Below are 19,296 nucleotides of genomic sequence, written 5' to 3'. Positions count from 1 at the left end.
CAGTATAAATATGAAGTAATTTGATTAGTGGATATGTTATTCAGTTATTTGGGTAGTATATGAGTATAGTTGAATATGGAATTTGAGAAGTGAACATGTTAGTCTGTTAATTTTGATTGAAAAGGATAGTGGAGGGATAAAAGAGTGAAAGATTTTTTTTATTTTTTTTTAGGTCTTTGCAGTAGGAGGAGGCTTTTGGATGAGTAAAAAAGAGTTTTGGAGGGGAGGAGTCAGAGGGAAGAGTTTAGAAAGGTTTGTTTTAGGGGATCGGTTTAGTAAAAAGGTGTCAGATGATGCAAGGAGGGGGAGAGTAGGAGAGAGTTTAGAAAGGGTTATTTTGGCGATCATAGTGGTATGGGGTTTGGGTAAATGAGAGAGTGGATGTAGAGGATGTATTGATAGATGAATAGGATGAGAGATAGGGTAGTGCATTGGAAGGAGTAATAGAAAGAAGTTTGAGATGAGTCCGAAGGTTGAGCTATAAGATATATTGAGCGAGGTATAGGCTGAGAAATAGGGTAGTGCATTGGAAATGCTAAATTAGAAGAAAGTGATAAATATATAGATCCATAAGTACATTGAAAGTATATAGATATTTAAAGGAGGTAAGTATATGTAGATTAAAGATATTGATAGAGGCACAGGATAAGAAATAGGGTAGTGCATTGGATATGCTTTTTCAGGAGAAAAGTAACGGACACACAGATCCAAGTACATGGAAGGTACATAGATGCACAATGGAAGTATGTACATGTAAACCAAAGATGATTTTTATTTATTTATTATTTTTTCTCGTAACATATTATTTTACATGTTTATACAAAGTAATACACAAAGATAGGTACATATCTATAGTGAAAACAAATGCTTATATACAGAGGGATATGCTGTAAATTTCTGTTTGCGTATGGTGCTTATGTGGTGGAAGAGCCAAATCTTGAGTAGTGTTCTGAAGATAAAGTGGTTGTCGTGGACCTTATGTTGGGGGGCTAAAGAGTTCCATAGTTTGGCTGCTTGAACAGAGAAGGATGTGCCACCCATAGTTTTTTTCTTGTATGGTGGGATTTTGAGGCGAGATGCTCCTTTAGAGCGGAGGTTCCTTTATTGAATGTGTTTGGTGATTTTATTCCTGATGAAGAGTGGTCCTATTCCATGTATTGCTTTGTGGGTGATACAAAGCAGCTTAAACGTGGATCTTCTGGCAACCGGTAACCAATGCAGGGCTTTCAAGGCAGGGGAGACTTTCTTTTGAAAATAGCGAAATTAATAGCTTTGTCATTTGCAATGCCAATAGTTTTAACTTACGCAAATGTGACACCTACAGCATTTGTAAGGCAATATGTGTTGTATTTAGGTGACTTAGATGTATTGATATTACAAATAACAATGGCTTTTTAAAAAATTAATACCTAAATAAAAAGCTATTGTAATTTATAATAGCAATAGCTTACACTTTTGTAAATAACTTTTGTGAAGATTATGTTCAGTGTATTTTATTGTGACGAAAATCCAAGAACAGAATGGAAATATTAACATCTTTTTGTGACATTTGTAACAAAGCTTGAAACATTGAGAGTACATATTCGAACCAGTTGTTGAATGGTTGCACATATTGATGCTGTGGTGGCGCTGAGTGATATGGTGGCGACGAGTGATGCTGTGGCGTTCAGTGATGCTGTGGTAGCCCATAGTGATGTTGTTGACTGATGCTGTGGTGCCCCTGAGTGATGCTGTGGTGCCCCTGAGTGATGCTGTGGTGCCCCTGAGTGATGCTGTGGTGCCCCTGAGTGATGCTGTGGTGCCCCTGAGTGATGCTGTGGTGCCCCTGAGTGATGCTGTGGTGCCCCTGAGTGATGCTGTGGTGCCCCTGAGTGATGCTGTGGTGCCCCTGAGTGATGCTGTGGTGCCCCTGAGTGATGCTGTGGTGCCCCTGAGTGATGCTGTGGTGCCCCTGAGTGATGCTGTGGTGCCCCTGAGTGATAGAGTGAGGGGCGATAGAGTGAGGGGCGATAGAGTGAGGGGCGATAGAGTGAGGGGCGATAGAGTGAGGGGCGATAGAGTGAGGGGCGATAGAGTGAGGGGCGATAGAGTGAGGGGCGATAGAGTGAGGGGCGATAGAGTGAGGGGCGATAGAGTGAGGGGCGATAGAGTGAGGGGCGATAGAGTGAGGGGCGATAGAGTGAGGGGCGATAGAGTGAGGTGGACGTGGTGGTGGTGGTGAAGGTGTGTGGTGGTGGTGGTGAAGGTGTGTGGTGGTGGTGGTGAAGGTGTGTGGTGGTGGTGGTGAAGGTGTGTGGTGGTGGTGGTGAAGGTGTGTGGTGGTGGTGTGGTGGTGGTGGAGGACGTGGTGGTGGTGGAAGACGTGGTGGTGGTGGAGGACGTGGTGGTGGTGGTGGAAGACGTGGTGGTGGTGGAGGACGTGGTGGTGGTGGTGGAAGACGTGGTGGTGGTGGAGGACGTGGTGGTGGTGGAGGACGTGGTGGTGGTGGTGGAGGACGTGGTGGTGGTGGTGGAGGACGTGGTGGTGGTGGTGGAGGACGTGGTGGTGGTGGTGGAGGACGTGGTGGTGGTGGTGGAGGACGTGGTGGTGGTGGTGGAGGACGTGGTGGTGGTGGAGGACGGGGTGGTGGTGGTGGTGGACGTGGTGGTGGTGGTGGTGGAGGACGGGGTGGTGGTGGTGGAGGACGTGGTGGTGGTGGAGGACGTGGTGGTGGTGGAGGACGTGGTGGTGGTGGTGGAGGACGTGGTGGTGGTGGTGGAGGACGTGGTGGTGGTGGTGGAGGACGGGGTGGTGGTGGTGGAGGACGGGGTGGTGGTGGAGGACGGGGTGGTGGTGGTGGAGGGCGGGGTGGTGGTGGAGGACGGGGTGGTGGTGGTGGAGGACTGGGTGGTGGTGGTGGAGGAGGACGTGGTGGTGGAGGAGGACGTGGTGGTGGAGGACGTGGTGATGGTGGTGGTTGTGGAGGACATGGTGGTGGTGGTTGTGGAGGACGTGGTGGTTGTGGAGGACGTGGTGGTTGTGGAGGACGTGGTGGTTGTGGAGGACGTGGTGGTGGTGGAGGACGTGGTGGTGGTGGTTGTGGAGGACGTGGTGGTGGTGGTTGTGGAGGACGTGGTGGTGGTGGTTGTGGAGGACGTGGTGGTGGTGGAGGACGTGGTGATGGTGGTGGTGGAGGACTGGGTGGTGGTGGTGGTGGAGGAGGACGTGGTGGTGGAGGACGTGGTGATGGTGGTGGTTGTGGAGGACATGGTGGTGGTGGTTGTGGAGGACGTGGTGGTGGTGGTTGTGGAGGACGTGGTGGTGGTGGTTGTGGAGGACGTGGTGGTGGTGGTTGTGGAGGACGTGGTGGTGGTGGTGGTGGAGGACGTGGTGGTGGTGGAGGACGTGGTGATGGTGGTGGTGGAGGACGTGGTGATGGTGGTGGTGGAGGACGTGGTGGTGGTGGAGGACGTGGTGATGGTGGTGGTGGAGGACGTGGTGGTGGTGGAGGACGTGGTGGTGGTGGTGGAGGACGTGTTGGTGGTGGTGGTGGTGGAGGACGTGGTGGTGGTGGAGGACGTGGTGGTGGTGGTGGAGAACGGGGGGTGGTGGTGGTGGTGGAGGACGGGGTGGTGGTGGAGGACGGGGTGGTGGTGGAGGACGGGGTGGTGGTGGAGGGCGGGGTGGTGGTGGAGGGCGGGGTGGTGGTGGAGGGCGGGGTTGGTGGTGGTGGTGGAGGGCGGGGTTGGTGGTGGTGGTGGAGGGCGGGGTGGTGGTGGTGGTGGAGGGCGGGGTGGTGGTGGTGGTGGAGGGCGGGGTGGTGGTGGTGGAGGACGTGGTGGTGGTGGAGGACGTGGTGGTGGTGGAGGACGTGGTGGTGGTGGAGGACGTGGTGGTGGAGGAGGACGTGGTGGTGGTGGAGGACGTGGTGGTGGAGGACGTGGTGGTGGTGGAGGACGTGGTGGTGGTGGAGGACGTGGTGGTGGTGGTGGAGGACGTGGTGGAGGAGGACGTGGTGATGGTGGTGGTGGAGGACGTGGTGGTGGTGGTGGAGGATGTGGTGGTGGTGGTGGTGGAGGACGTGGTGGTGGTGGTGGTGGAGGACGTGGTGGTGGTGGTGGTGGAGGTGGTGGTGGTGGTGGAGGACGTGGTGGAGGTGGAGGACGTGGTGGAGGTGGAGGACGTGGTGGTGGAGGACGTGGTGGTGGTGGAGGACGTGGTGGTGGTGGAGGACGGGGTGGTGGTGGAGGACGTGGTGGAGGAGGACGTGGTGATGGTGGTGGTGGAGGACGTGGTGGTGGAGGACGTGGTGGTGGTGGTGGTGGAGGACGTGGTGGTGGTGGTGGTGGAGGACGTGGTGGTGGTGGAGGAGGACGTGGTGGTGGTGGAGGAGGACGTGGTGGTGGTGGAGGAGGACGTGGTGGTGGTGGAGGAGGACGTGGTGGTGGTGGAGGAGGACGTGGTGGTGGTGGAGGACGGGGTGGTGGTGGTGGAGGACGGGGTGGTGGTGGTGGAGGACGGGGTGGTGGTGGTTGAGGACTTGGTGGTGGTGGTTGAAGACTTGGTGGTGGTGGTGGAGGACGTGGTGGTGGTGGTGGTGGAGGACGTGGTGGTGGAGGACGTGGTGGTGGTGGTGGAGGACGTGGTGGTGGTGGTGGAGGACGTGGTGGTGGAGGACGTGGTGGTGGTGGTGGTGGAGGACGTGGTGGTGGTGGTGGTGGAGGACGTGGTGGTGGTGGTGGTGGAGGACGTGGTGGTGGTGGTGGTGGTGGAGGATGTGGTGGTGCTGGTGGTGGAGGACGTGGTGGAGGACGTGGTGGTGGTGGAGGAGGACGTGGTGGTGGTGGAGGAGGACGTGGTGGTGGTGGAGGACGGGGTGGTGGTGGTGGAGGACGGGGTGGTGGTGGTGGTGGAGGACGTGGTGGTGGTGGTGGTGGAGGACGTGGTGGTGGTGGTGGTGGAGGATGTGGTGGTGCTGGTGGTGGAGGACGTGGTGGTGGTGGAGGAGGACGTGGTGGTGGTGGAGGAGGACGTGGTGGTGGTGGAGGACGGGGTGGTGGTGGTGGAGGACGTGGTGGTGGAGGACGTGGTGGTGGTGGTGGTGGAGGACGTGGTGGTGGTGGTGGTGGTGGAGGATGTGGTGGTGCTGGTGGTGGAGGACGTGGTGGAGGACGTGGTGGTGGTGGAGGAGGACGTGGTGGTGGTGGAGGAGGACGTGGTGGTGGTGGAGGAGGACGTGGTGGTGGTGGAGGACGGGGTGGTGGTGGTGGAGGACGGGGTGGTGGTGGTGGAGGACGGGGTGGTGGTGGTTGAGGACTTGGTGGTGGTGGTTGAAGACTTGGTGGTGGTGGAGGACGTGGTGGTGGTGGTGGAGGACGTGGTGGTGGTGGTGGTGGAGGACGTGGTGTTGGTGGTGGAGGACGTGGTGGTGGTGGTGGTGGAGGACGTGGTGGTGGTGGTGGTGGAGGACGTGGTGGTGGTGGTGGTGGAGGACGTGGTGGTGGTGGTGGTGGAGGACGTGGTGGTGGTGGTGGTGGTGGAGGATGTGGTGGTGCTGGTGGTGGAGGACGTGGTGGAGGACGTGGTGGAGGACGTGGTGGTGGTGGTGGAGGACGTGGTGGTGGAGGACGTGGTTGAGGACGTGGTGGTGGTGGAGGACGTGGTGGAGAACGTGGTGGTGGTGGAGGACGTGGTGGTGGTGGTGGGGGGGACGTGGTGGTGGTGGTGGATGTGGTAGTGACCTTGTGGTGGTGGACGTGGTGGTGGTGGATGTGGTAGTGACCTTGTGGTGGTGGTGGTGGAGGACGTGGTGGTGGTGGTGGAGGACGTGGTGGTGGTGGTGGTGGACGTGGTAGTGACCTTGTGGTGGTGGCCGTGGTGGACATGGTGGTGGTGGGCGTGGAGGTGGTGGTGGTGAAATTCTGTTACAAACACAAATTACCATCATGAGATTATGAAAAAAAAGAGCAGGTTCCAAATTAAAAGGGAAGCAGTCATTCTTTTATGGGCCTTCCTTTACACAATATTTCTCAGTTAGAACTATATTTTCACACACCACAGCTCTGAAGGAAAACAAGACAAACCTTTGCTCGCTATTTCCAGGCTGTACAAAAGCCCTATCTCCAAGAATTATCGGGTCACACAAATTCACTCTGTGCAGCATAGGCACTCGGCTCGGTACCACGCCAGCTCAGCCCATCAAGATACCACCATCTCTGTTGCCAATCCGCAGCACCACTTCAACAAAACATTTCTGCTTGTGTTGTGTATATAATACGGGGAGACAACATTTAACACCTTAGCTGCGATGGAACGTCCAGCTCCAGTGCTGGACGTTCCATTGCGCAGGTGCAGTTGGAACGTTCAACGGCCGACGGCAGCACTACGGAGGTAGTGGTGCCTTCGGCCGTTGGTCGTGCGCAGCACTTATGAGGCTAAAAAAGACAATTATTGGCATCACACACCCTTTCAAAATCATAAAAAGAAATATTGTTAGCAGCCAGTTATCATCCCAAGCTGATTTAGGAGAGACTGAAATGAATGAGTAAGGCAGAGCTTAAAAGGAGAGAAGAGATGTTACACAAAAATAAATTAAAGGGAAGATTCACAGGGATATTAACGGTGAATAATTTGGCATGCAGAGGTTTCGGGGTCAGTGTTGGGGAGTAGTCTGGAGAGAGAACAGTCTCAACCGAACTCCAACCTGCACTTCTTATTCTGCGGGTTCTTAAATGTCTACAAACCTAGACACACATTTTAAGTGTTTTTGCCAAATCTACTTCTTTTTATGGCGTTCTGGACGTGCATCTTTACATGAAGAGAGGACAACGCAGCGCTTCCCAAATCACCTCAGCTGTGTGAAATTGACTAACTTTAAATGGGCAAAGTGGAGCTTGTGCGTCTCTCAGCACAAACTACCCAAACGAATTGAGGTCGTGGGACATTAACAAAGAATGGAGCACCGTTATTTTGCAAACAGTCAGCCATGAGCTGTGTGAGTGTTGAGTGAAGCTCAACAAGAGTTGCCATATAGATATTCAAGTTTGAAAAAGGCAGGTGTTAGCATCTTCTGGTACCTGGGAGAAACTTTTGTGAACAAGCCGGTGTAAACCGGAAAGGTAGGAGAACTAGTGAACACTGTGCCAACCAATATTAAACTGCAGGACAAAGAGGATTTTAAACAGTAACCTTACACTGGAATCTTCTAGAATGACTGCAGCAAAGGACCCTTGTGCCTAGTTTCCACCTCTCCTTCACTGAAAGCAGTGTAAATGGTACTTGATGAGCTTATGTATTGTTGTCACCAGTCTTCCTCTCTTTACGCAGTGTTCACCCAAGTACTGCAAATAAGAGTCAAGTTCTTAAGTTGGCATATTGGTGAGAACTAAAGATTCACTGTAGCTCTTGGAAGAGAATTTTTAAGTCATTCACATTTGCACAGCAAGAAAATCGAAAGAGCAGGCAGTTCTTTTAGTAATGTGCTAAAGTCTCCATTGTCATTTTTGTAGTTTGACATACGGGTAATTAACCCTCACTATTGTAGACCTAGTGTGCCTTTATCACCCAAAGCATGCATTTCCACGTTTTATAAGCAACAGTTGTGTCCACTGAGTGGAACCTTACATTCAATTTGGTGCCCAGCAATATCTTCCACCAATACTGTGTGCACAGAATTAAGCTTTTTGCAGGTTTTGTTCATAAAGCATGCTACCCCACCAACTCCTTTTTGATGGATATTATAAAGGTGTTTAGTAGCATATTCACGGTCTAAAAAGTACTACAACTGTACACGTGTGAACAGTCAGTAATTGTGTGTGAGAAGGCTCTTGCAGCCTGGATCGAGGATTCAACGATGTATATTTCTCAAGACTAATATCGCATGGAGAGAAATAATATTGATGTTTAAAAAGGCCAATACATGGGGGCGTGGCTAGCAGCCAGCATGGCGACTGCTTAGTTTGAGAGCTCCCGAAGGCACTGTGGCCTAATCATTTATCCGGCACTCTCATCCGAGACACCACCCGCCCGAAGCGGCGGCAATCGAGTCCGGGGACGGGGCGGCTGCACCAGGAGTAACTTTGGATGCCGCCGAGGTCCGGATCCCGCCGAGCCAAGCACTGACGCGTGAGGGCCTGTTGCTGATAGGGGTGCACCGGCCTCGCGTGCCCCTTGAGCCCCGGCGGAAGTGAGCCCAGGCCGGCCTGCGGTGCGCGACCTTGTCCGGAGCCCAGCTGAAAACTCGCACTCGGCCGAATCCGGTCACCGGAGCAGCGGAGGTGCCCCCCGGACCAGCGGCGAACTACTGTGAACGCCGGTGTCGGCGTGGGACAGCGACGGAGACGGGAGGAGCGCGGGGGCGAGGACGAGACGGAGCGGCCTGTGAGACGGTGAGGACCCCCCCCTCCGGCCACATCCTACAAGACTCACGTCTGCGAGATCCGACGGGGGAGCCTCGCCTGTTCTGACCCCCCCCCCCCCCCCCCCCCCGCCCGGGGTAGGTGCACAGAAGTGCGTGAGCGGTGAGCCGGCAGCAAGAAAGACTGGTGCCCCCGGGGGACAGCACACAACACCATTGTACCGCGGGTGACCGCGGAGAGTACCATTGGCACCTGGCTGACCGGGCGGGCTGGAGGCTGAGCTGGCGATCCTGACCTGCTGCAACTACCACGACCACACAGTGAGGGGCACCCTGCTGAGTCCCCGGCCTCCTCTCTGGCCACGACACCGGGGTCTCACGCTAAGGGGGCTGAATGCATCTGATGTGCTGCTCCGTCTGGCTACATGCAGCCTGAACCCTGGCCGCGAATACCTCCGTGCCTCCCTCCTGTCTGCGGCATATCCTCTGCCTGCCAGCGACGCAATTCTTTACCCACCGGACTTCCTGGACTGGGCTAACAGGGCTGCTACAGCCGTTTCGGTGACCTTCTAGGCGGCTGCAACACTAGGACGCACTGGGGCTAGCCGGTGGTATCCTGCACTAGAGTCGATGTGCCTGCGCTGGGGGGGTGTAGAAGGACTCCGGCCCAGCTAAAATATATTGTTGAACTTCACCACTGCCTGCAGTCCCCTGGCGTACGTACTGAGTGGAGGAGCAATAGCCTTCAACGATCCGCGACGACCCGGAGGGGGGACCCGTTCTCCACGAGTATCAACAGCATGGCGGGCAAAGGCACCAGGAGTGGCTCTACCCAGGTCAGGCTGGAAAAATTTGCCTACAGCCAGCACGGACAGTCACAGCACAGTGGACGCAACTCCACGGGTGCCACCCCGGCGGCGGAAGGGTCCGCGAAAATAACGTTGGAGGACATCATGAACACCCTTACGGAAGTCAAGTCGACTGTGGGCTCAATTTCCTCTGAAGTCACGCTCCTGCGTGCGGACTTTCACAAAATGGCTGAAAGAGTGTCCCAAGTGGAGGTAGTCACGAAATCATTGATAGAAGACACGTCCGAACTACAGATTGCCATGGAACGCATGGATAAAGTCACCAAACTCCTGCAAGACAAGTTGGACGACCAAGAAGGGCGTTCACGACGGAACAACGTGCGTATCCTTGGTCTTCCGGAGTCGGAAGGGAAAGGGGCCATGGACCTCTACGTCGAGGACCTCATCAAGAACGAATTGAAACCCAAAGGACTATCCCATTTCTTTTCAGTGGAGAGGGCACACAGGGTTCCGGGCGGGCCCCCTAAACAGGGAGCGGCGCCGAGGCCTGTGCTGGCGAGACTCTTCAATTTTAGAGACAGGGATGCAATCCTGCAAGCGGCAAGGGTCTCCCCACCTGTCAAGATTCAAAATGCGACCTTATCCTTCTTCCCGGACTACACGGCAGAGGTGGCCAGACGCCGCAAATCATTCATGGAGGTAAAGAGGGCACTGCGAGAAAGGGAATTGCCGTACTCCATGCTGTTTCCTGCCAAGCTACGGGTGGTGGCTGATGGAAAAACATGGTTCTTCGATAAACCTGAGACTGCTCACGACTGGCTGGAGGGCTGGCGACAGGTGGGTCAACGTCATCGTCCACGCAAAGATCGGACTAATCACCGCAGCAACTCGCCATTGGACGGCCATTCTGACCCTCCGCCTCGCCGCGAAGACACGGCGGCAACGGAGTCCGACTCGACACAAGATCCGCTAACCCAGGGCGACCAACACTGATCTGAGAATTGATGGTCAATGAGATGGCCTGGGGATGCCGCGCCGGGCCTTGGACTTGATGCCGCTGAGTAGGGTGGGCACACTTAGTGCCTGACGGGGCCTCACCAACCCCACGAGCAAGTAAGATAGTTGGGGAAGGACTAAAGCACTCTGCGACGTTGGGGAGACGGGCGGGTTTCAGTCCGTGGAGCAGGGGAGCAGGGAGGGGGGATGGGGTTCAAGTTGTATTGTTTGTGTTTTTGGTTCAGGTCATCACTCACTTCACACGTCCTACAGCCACCCTAGATCGTGGCGTACTCCTCGTCCTTATCGCGACAGTCACTGACACGTTGCTACTGACGATCTCACAACGGTCTCATGGCTAACCCACTTCAAACTCAACCCGCTGGGAATGCCACAGTAACGGTGGGGGTGCCCCCTCTGCGCATGCTAACTTGGAATGTCAGGGGATTGGGGGACAAAATAAAGAGGGGCCTGGTACTGCAGGCTATCAAACGACAGAGCCCAGATGTGGTTCTGCTTCAAGAAACACACCTTACGGGAACGACTTGCAAAGCGCTTGATCGGCGCGGATATAAGATGGCGACACATGCAAGTTTCACTTCGGGTTCCAGGGGGACGGGGATACTGCTGAAGAAGTCATCACCCTTTATACTCACAAAACATGTAGCAGACGACCAGGGACGCTTCGCGGCGATACATGGCCAGTGGGAGGGTAGACCGCTTAATGTGGTTTCGGTGTACATCCCCCCGGCACTACACTCCGTGACATTACCTGCACTGGGGAAATTCCTGCTGGACCTCCCTGAGGGTGACACATTCATTGGGGGGGACCTGAATGCCATCGTAAACTCAGCGTTAGACGCCTTTCCCACTAGGACCCGCTCAAGAGGACCTGCTCCCCTTCCTGAATTTTTAGAGGCATTAGGCATTGTGGATATATGGCGACATTTACACCCCGCAGCGACCCAATACACCTTCTACTCCGCAGTCCACAATAGCCTCTCTCGCATTGACTACTTTCTGTTCCTGGGGGAGGGTCTGGGCACAGTGGACACGATCGACATTCTACCCAGGGGCATATCTGACCACTCACCAATCGTTCTCACCCTTACTACTAGAGAACGGAAATGCGCCAGGATCTACCCCATTTACCCGAATTATCTAAAGGTCCCTAAAATAAGACGGAAATTGAAACTGGCGACGGCACACTACTTTGCGGAGAACAGTGGGTCAGTGACCTCCCCATCGACCCTATGGGAAGCCTACAAGACCGTCCTGAGAGGGGCTGCGATAGCAGCCATTACGGGACACAAGCGTGATTCCCAGAAGGAACTCACGGAGCTCGAATTGGCACTCCACGATGCCAACTCGGCGCACATGGCAGACCCTTCCCCGGCCACAACACACGCCTTACAGTTGCGACAGCAGCAGTATCAAACACACCGTAGAACGACTGAGAAGGGTTACATTGCAAACACTAAACATAGAGTTTATGAAGTTGGCGACAAGGCGGGGAAAATGCTGGCGTGGCTGGATAGGAGGGAGGGAGGCGCGAGAGGGATTCAGAGGCTCGTTAACAGCGACGGCCAAGTACTCACACACCCAGAAGACATAGTGCACGCTTTAGCACGTCATTTTCACACCATATATACACCTGATCGGGACATCACTGCACAAATGGCGGCGGTGTCGCTGGCAGACATTGTTCTCCCCGGCATACCACCGGAGGCTGCACGAGACTTAGAGGCAGATCCTTCGGAGGAGGAAATCCAGTTAGCGATTCATTCACTACAATCAGGCAAGGCACTGGGACCTAATGGGCTTCCGGTGGAATGGTACAAGTCGATGGCCTCAGAACTTAGTGGTCCCTTACTGGATATGTATCTGGACAGTAGGGAACGGGCTGAACTGCCGCTAGACCAACGCACGGCCACAATCGTAGCCATACCTAAACCGGGTAAACCCCCAGACGACTGTACCTCATATCGCCCAATATCATTATTGAATACGGAAGCCAAGGTACTGGCTAAACTTCTGGCCAACCGCCTGATGCCACACCTGAGTACCCTGATCCACCCCGACCAATCAGGCTTCATGCCCCACAGGAGCACGGCGCTGAACCTTAGGAGAGTACATGGGGTGCTGGCACGGTCACACCTACTCACTGAGAAGGCGGTGATCCTTTCCCTCGACGCCAGAATGGCTTTTGACCTAGTAGAGTGGGAATACCTCTTCGAGGTGCTCACGCGTATGGGCTTTGGGTCGAAATATATAGCCTGGATACGGCTACTTTATACTAAACCAGTGGCACAGGTGGTGTCTAATGGCCACATCTCGCCGGCGTTCCCGTTGGGCAGGGGTACCAGACAGGGGTGCCCCCTGTCACCCCTGCTCTTCGCACTGGTACTCGAGCCCTTAGCAATTCTGATTAGAAACACGCCCTTAATTAGAGGCATTCAGTGGCAGGAGGGATGGGAAGACAAGGTCTCCCTCTATGCCGACGATATGCTCATTTACATGGTAGACCCTGATAACGGCATCCCAGCTCTGCTGGACATTTGTGACATGCATGGGAAGACGTCGGGCTATACCCTGAACTGGTCAAAATCGATGATCTACACGTTGAGGGGTCCGGCACCGAACCTGCCGAATACTTGCCCTCTGGCGGCGCCGGTGACCTCATTCAAGTACCTGGGCATTATCATTGTACAATCTGAGACAGATTTCTTCACTAGCAACCTGAGACCACCTCTGGACCGCCTACGCGCTGACATTAAGCACTGGGCGACCTTGCCCCTCACCCTCCTGGGGCGCGCAGCCTTATTTAAGATGATGGCACTCCCCAGATTTCTTTACATCTTGGAAAACACCCCGCATCTTGTCCCTCCACGTTACTTCAAACAGATTGCGGCATTGGCCTCCAATCTTCTTTGGAGCAATGGTGTAGCGCGAATAGCCTACGACAAATTGGTAAAAAGTTGGTATGAGGGGGGGATCGCACTTCCCAACGTCCAAATATACTACTGGGCAGCTCAGCTTAAAATAATTAACCAATGGGTCCACGCACCGAGAAACGACCCTGCGTACAGGGCCGATTGGGCACAATTAGGGACGGACTCCATGCTATCGGTGCTGTATAATAAACCACAGCTTAAACATCTACATGGCCCGACACGACACACAGCGGCCCTTTGGCACATGGCACAGGCACGGCTGGGCTGGACGGGGAAAATTACCAAGATGACGCCACTGTGGGACACGAAATCACTGGGAAACCTTAGAACGTGCAAGGGGTTCGCACAATGGGACCTGATAGGTATCTCCACGGTGGGGGACCTCTGGGACAATGACACAGTGCTCCCATTCCCACAACTGCAACAACAGTATGACCTCAGGCCCACTGAGACATTTCGCTATGTCCAAATTAGACATGCACTGCTCCAAGCGATCCCGCAGGGCACTGATCTGCCGGACTCCTCGCCACTTGAGGACAGGCTGCTAACGGAATACATGCAACAGAGCGCCACGTCCCTCACCTACAAAAAACGAATAAACAACTTACAGGACCCCACGACAAAACTTAAGGAACGATGGGAGGGGGAGATAGGGATGATGGATGAAACGGAATGGAATGAGGCCTTGGCTTCTCCAAGAGAAGTAGGCATTTCGGCCAAATTTAGACTAGTACAACTGAAAATTTTACATCGCATCTACTACACCAGGACTCTACTCCACAAAATACACAGAGCACCCACTCCCTTTTGCTTGAGAGGTTGCGGGGAAGAAGGGACACTATTTCACACACTCTGGGACTGCCCCAAAATTCAAGGGTACTGGACACGGATAATGCGCACCGTATCCCAGACACTTAAGGTCTCCACTCTGCCAGACCCGCGTAAATGCCTTTTAAACATATGGGACCCCAATGACCTGAACAGATATGGTATCATCTGGGCCACACTTGCTATGACAGTGGCGAAACGTGATATAGCACAGAAATGGGGAGCTCCAGACGTGCCCACTGCCGACAGATGGGCTGAGCACATGGACATCCTGATGGTCACGGAAAGAACTGTGTATGTCCTTCGAGCTACACCCCGCAAATGGAACAAGGTGTGGACAGGATGGAATGTTTACAGGGGGGAAATCTGTGAACCCTTACCGGAGGGGGATGACCTAGACTCCGAGGAAGAGGAGGAGTGACGGTTGAGGCTATAGGGTTCTGATTCTCTGTGCTAATTGTGACGATGTGTTGGGATGACTGCACCGAGCTAAGACAATGGGGCGGTGAGGCCTGTTAGGAGGAGGAGACGTGTGCAACATCAATAAAAGTGAAGACATTGAATTGGGGAGTGGGGGGGGAATGTTTCTTGAAAGTTATAAGACAGTTTCACGGGTTGGGCATCGTGGTACGATTACTTAGCATGTTAAGCAATACTGGTAACATGTGTCTGATGAATAGAAATACGTATGCAAGGTTTAGACAGACAGAATGTGATTATGATATAACAGGTATGCCACCACAAATGATGCCGGTTTGGTATTGTATAAACGTAATTTTGCAGATTATCTGTATTGATATCACTGACTACGATGCCTTTATATTAATAAAAGAATTTAAAAAAAAAAAAAAAAGGCCAATACATTGCCACCTCTAGTCGGTTTGCAGTAGCCCTTGTTACCTTGCCTTTAGACATAGCATCCCTCAAATAGCATTACAAGGGAAATATCAGTTTTCACATTTGTATCTCACCAAAGCCGCTTCTAAACTAAAACGTTACTTTCTTATCGTCCGTTTGTTCACCAAGTACATACCTTGCATTCACCTAAAGCAGGGGTACTCATAGTACGGCCCGCGGGCCTGTGGCGGCCCGGCAAGCCTTCCTTGGCGGCCCGCGGAGCTTGCAGACATGTACCATTTAAAAAAAAAAAAAATGTTATCAAGAGTGTCAGTAAACGCCACTGGTTGCAGCAGCCCGGTCTCAGAGAGGCTCTGCTCTATGGGGGCCGGGAGATTCGAGCCATAGAGTGGAGCTGCAGGGGCCTCAGAAGAGGTGAAACAGAACAAAGCCCCATTAACACGGTAATGGTCTTTCAATGACCTGTGAAGTGCTCCGGTGGTAAAATGATGCAAGCCCCTGCTGAATGAAACAGCCTGAATACAGAAAATGGAAGCAGCGGGTAAAATAAGGTTTATACACTGAAAGTGCCGCCCAATAATATTCTTAATTTGCAAACAGTAACCGTTTCCTGTATGAAATCAAATAGTCCACCTTCAAACGCGTCATCTTTCTGCACTGCCGCCATAAGTATTTCAATGCTTGTTTAGGGCTAGCGCGGCACAAAGGCAAATGTTGGCGCTTTTGTTCTGAAATGTTGAGCTGACTGTAGGGTTGGCTTTTTTAGACGGACTGTCAGAGTTGCGTATTCAACCATCCTACACATTCTTTTCTTTCATTGCTCAACTTTCAAATGTGATAATGAAATGTCTGCCAGTGGCAGGCCACGTAATTGTATTGATTATGTCCCTGGGAGAACTCCAAAGACAGGCAAACTCAAGAATCGTCACCTTTCTCGGGAATAGGAAAGGGCTGAATAGCATTTGAAAGCTAAACGAACAGGGCGAAGAGATGAGAAACTGTCTCCACATAAGGTGCTACTAAGGATTCACCCAAAATTGCATCAAGTGAGGTAGTCAGGGATTAGAAATATAAAGCAGAGAATCGAGTTATATAGTATGTTTAGATGTGTGATAATCACGGGGTGCTGTATGAAGAATGCTATGCACATGAATCTGCCTTAACAGACTTGTCTTCTATGCTCACTCACAAGACATTAAAGAGAGGGAGAGTCAGGGGAGGGAGAGAGTCAGGGGAGGGAGAGTCAGGGGAGGGAGAGAGAGGGAGAGTCAGGGGAGGGAGAGAGAGGGAGAGTCAGGGGAGAGAGAGGGAGAGTCAGGGGAGGGCGAGGGAGGGAGAGTCAGGGGAGGGAGAGAGTCAGGGGAGGGAGAGAGTCAGGGGAGGGAGAGAGTCAGGGGAGAGCGGGAGAGTCAGGGGAGGGCGAGGGAGGGAGAGTCAGGGGAGGGAGAGAGTCAGGGGAGGGAGAGAGTGAGGGGTGGGAGAGTCAGGGGAGGGAGAGAGTGAGGGGAGAGAGAGAGAGGGAGAATCAGGGGAGGGCGAGAGAGGGAGAGTCAGGGGAGGGAGAGAGAGTCAGGGGAGGGAGAGAGAAGGAGAGTCAGGGGAGGGAGAGTCAGGGGAGGGAGAGAGAGGGAGAGTCAGGGGAGGGCGAGGGAGGGAGAGAGAGAGTCAGGGCAGGGAGAGAGTCAGGGGAGAGAGTCAGGGGAGAGAGGGAGAGTCAGGGGAGGGCGAGGGAGAGTGAGGGGAGGGAGAGAGTGGGAGAGTCAGGGGAGGGAGAGAGTGAGGGGAGGGAGAGAGTGGGAGAGTCAGGGGAGAGAGTGAGGGGAGGGAGAGAGAAAGAGTCAGGGGAGGGCGAGGGAGGGAGAGTCAGGGGAGGGACAGAGAAGGAGAGTCAGGGAAGGGAGAGAGAGGGAGAGTCAGGGGAGGGGGAGGGAGAGAGGGAGACAGAGAGTGAGGGAGACAGAGAGAGTGAGGGAGAGAGAGTGAGGGAGACAGAGAGAGTGAGGGAGACAGCGAGAGAGGGAGAGAGAGAGTGAGGGAGAGAGAGAGTGAGGGAGACAGAGAGAGTGAGGGAGACAGAGAGAGTGAGGGAGACAGAGGGAGGGAGGGAGACAGAGAGAGAGAGAGAGGGAGGGAGACAGAGGGAGGGAGGGAGACAGAGGGAGGGAGGGAGACAGAGAGAGTGAGGGAGACAGAGGGAGGGAGAGAGAGAGAGTGAGGGAGACAGAGGGAGGGAGACAGGGAGAGAGAGGTAGGGAGGGAGACAGGGAGAGAGAGAGGGAGGGAGAGAGGGAGGGATGGAGAGAGGGAGGGATGGAGAGAGGGAGGGAGGGAGAGAGGGAGGGAGAGAGAGAGGAAGGGTGGTAGAGAAAGAGAGGGAGGAAGGGAGAGAGCGAGAGAGAGTGAGAGAGAGAGAGAGAGATGTGTGTATGCTGGGTCTGGTGGCTCAGTGGACGAAGACGTCCGCTGCAGGGGCCTGTGTTCAACCTTATGGTCACCGGTTTTTTTTTGCTCTAGCCCCGCCCCCCTCTTTCACTGACCCCGCCCCCAACATTGCGGCCCTCGGCCACAAACCACACTGTAAATTCGGCCCCTGAGAGAAAGTTTGTGAGTACCCATGACCTAAAGGAAAACAATGAACTTAAAGGTTCTCAGAGCAGAAATTGAGTTTACAAAAGAAACCAAAAACAACTGATCCCATTTTTACATTTAAATTAGGGGCCCTATGAGGCTAAGGGAACCTACTCTTTAAGCCACAAGTCAGAGCGCCTGGCAGAATAATTGTATCTTTGGAAGTCTGCAATACTATGAGCAGTATAAACAGACTGAAGAGGAGTCTAAAATTTGATGCAGCTTTACAAGCAGGCAATCAATCTTAGTGATTTCAATAACAGTCCTAACCACCTCTGCATAGGATAAAGGTGGGACCACTGAGACTTTCAAATCTTGATGAACAAAATGGACATACACACGCACAAAGCCAATAAGCAATATTTTTATGTTCACGTAGATTGGCTAAAATCCATTGGCCTAGAAAAATATAAACAGTCCTTACGTGCTCTAAAGTATACACAAACCCAGTCAAAAAATAAAAAACAGGAACATTGGGCCAAACGCAAAGAGATCCGGCACTTACCGTCAAGTTCAGTTGCATGCAAACTAGGCAGTAGATATTCATGGTCCGTGTACTACAAGTAAACAAGACACGTCGGCTAGGCATTAACTGCTATGGTGAAATAATATGCTGAGATACTAAAGTCATAATATGAGTCACTCATTCAGAAACTACAGGGGCTGTCCAACAACCCTGAACCAGGATCAGATAGTCGATACACCTAACAGAAGGTTCAGGAGGAAGAGTCACATAAATTGTGCAACCTGACCTGTACAGTTAAAATAAAGAAAAAAGGGGGAAAAGGGAGAAGCCTAGAAGATCATAAATTCAGCAACGGTTTATTCAAAAAGTAAAGAGATTTATAATTTATTATACATTTTTAGACTTTTAAAAGAAACAATTACGCTCAAGATAGAGGGTTGGTATACAAAAAAAACACAAATCATAAACCAAACAAGTGGCTAAACAAAAAAACATCACAAGTGTAAAGGATCAACACACGTAGACATAATAATGTGTCCTTCAATAATTATGGCCACACAAAAGCGTCCAAGGCGTTTCAACCGCTGTATTACTGTACGGTCATCATCAGGACTTGAATTTACTTGAGCGTTACACAGCTATTCATTAAAATCAGTAGACAGACCAAACGATAATTGATGGCTGTCACAATAGTTCCAACTTACAAAGGCAGAATTACACCATGTCCATGGAGTGTAGTTCAATCGATAATGGAAGGTAATTATACCGTATCCAAAGATGCTAGTTCAATCATAAATGGTAGTCCAAAGTCCACCATAAAGCACGCCCAGTAAATCGGCAGTAAAGTTTACGAGAATCCGGCTACAAATCCACGTCTGCCTCGGAGGACTCCACCATGCCACTTCTCTCCCATTGAAAGTACGCTTTCCCCCTGAGAAGTGCTGAACTGCCCGTTTTAAGTTTAGAGGTGCAGTTGCTCTATGCCCGACGGTACCAACCATTTTATAGCACGGGTAAGCAACACAGAGCTTCTACACTTTACGTCTGACCCGCCACCAATGTGTGGGCGTGTGGTGATTGTGCTTTGTCATTGTGTGGTGAGAATGTGGCAGTGTCTTATTGATCCCTGATGATACCCTTGCACACAGTATTTTATTTTCTAATGCTGTGGTGACTGGCTGTGCTCTATATTAATGTAACTTAAGAAGTAGACTTCCAGTGAGCCACTTAAGGATTTTGAGCACATAGGTGTTCTTTGACCGATCATCAGCCATTCGCTCTGTTTATTTAGTGGACTAGCATTATTGAGCCACTTTTCATATCTAGTAATTTGTTTTAACTGAAAAAGGGCCTGACTACAAACCGTTCATTAGAGTTTTGGCATCTGAAACTAAAAAACAAATTCTAATGCACGTGGCATA

The 19,296-nt window shown here is 52.4% G+C and overlaps 2 protein-coding genes across 6 annotated transcripts in view; one reads left to right on the top strand and one right to left on the bottom strand.

Annotated features, from left to right (window-relative positions):
• The window catches only part of NUBP2 (NUBP iron-sulfur cluster assembly factor 2, cytosolic), a 314,384-nt gene that overhangs the window by 139,798 nt on the left and 155,290 nt on the right, over positions 1-19,296 (bottom strand). The window contains exon 1 of one of the 2 annotated variants that reach the window (XM_078662982.1): positions 17,915-17,977. The exons of the other annotated variant lie outside the window; for it this stretch is intronic. The gene's annotated coding sequence lies outside the window, so the exon portion shown is untranslated. Of the gene's footprint in view, positions 1-17,914; positions 17,978-19,296 lie in introns of those variants that run through there. 2 annotated transcript variants of the gene reach the window in all.
• SPSB3 (splA/ryanodine receptor domain and SOCS box containing 3) overlaps positions 1-19,296 on the top strand; it is a 118,004-nt gene that overhangs the window by 1,557 nt on the left and 97,151 nt on the right. Inside the window, exon 1 of one of the 4 annotated variants that reach the window (XM_078662976.1) lies at positions 18,691-18,888. The exons of the other annotated variants lie outside the window; for them this stretch is intronic. The gene's annotated coding sequence lies outside the window, so the exon portion shown is untranslated. Of the gene's footprint in view, positions 1-18,690; positions 18,889-19,296 lie in introns of those variants that run through there. 4 annotated transcript variants of the gene reach the window in all.

The sequence above is a fragment of the Lissotriton helveticus genome, chromosome 10, assembly GCF_964261635.1.
Source record: "Lissotriton helveticus chromosome 10, aLisHel1.1, whole genome shotgun sequence".
NCBI classification, from domain to species: Eukaryota; Metazoa; Chordata; class Amphibia; order Caudata; family Salamandridae; genus Lissotriton; species Lissotriton helveticus.
This window is presented reverse-complemented; position numbering and strand designations above follow the sequence as displayed.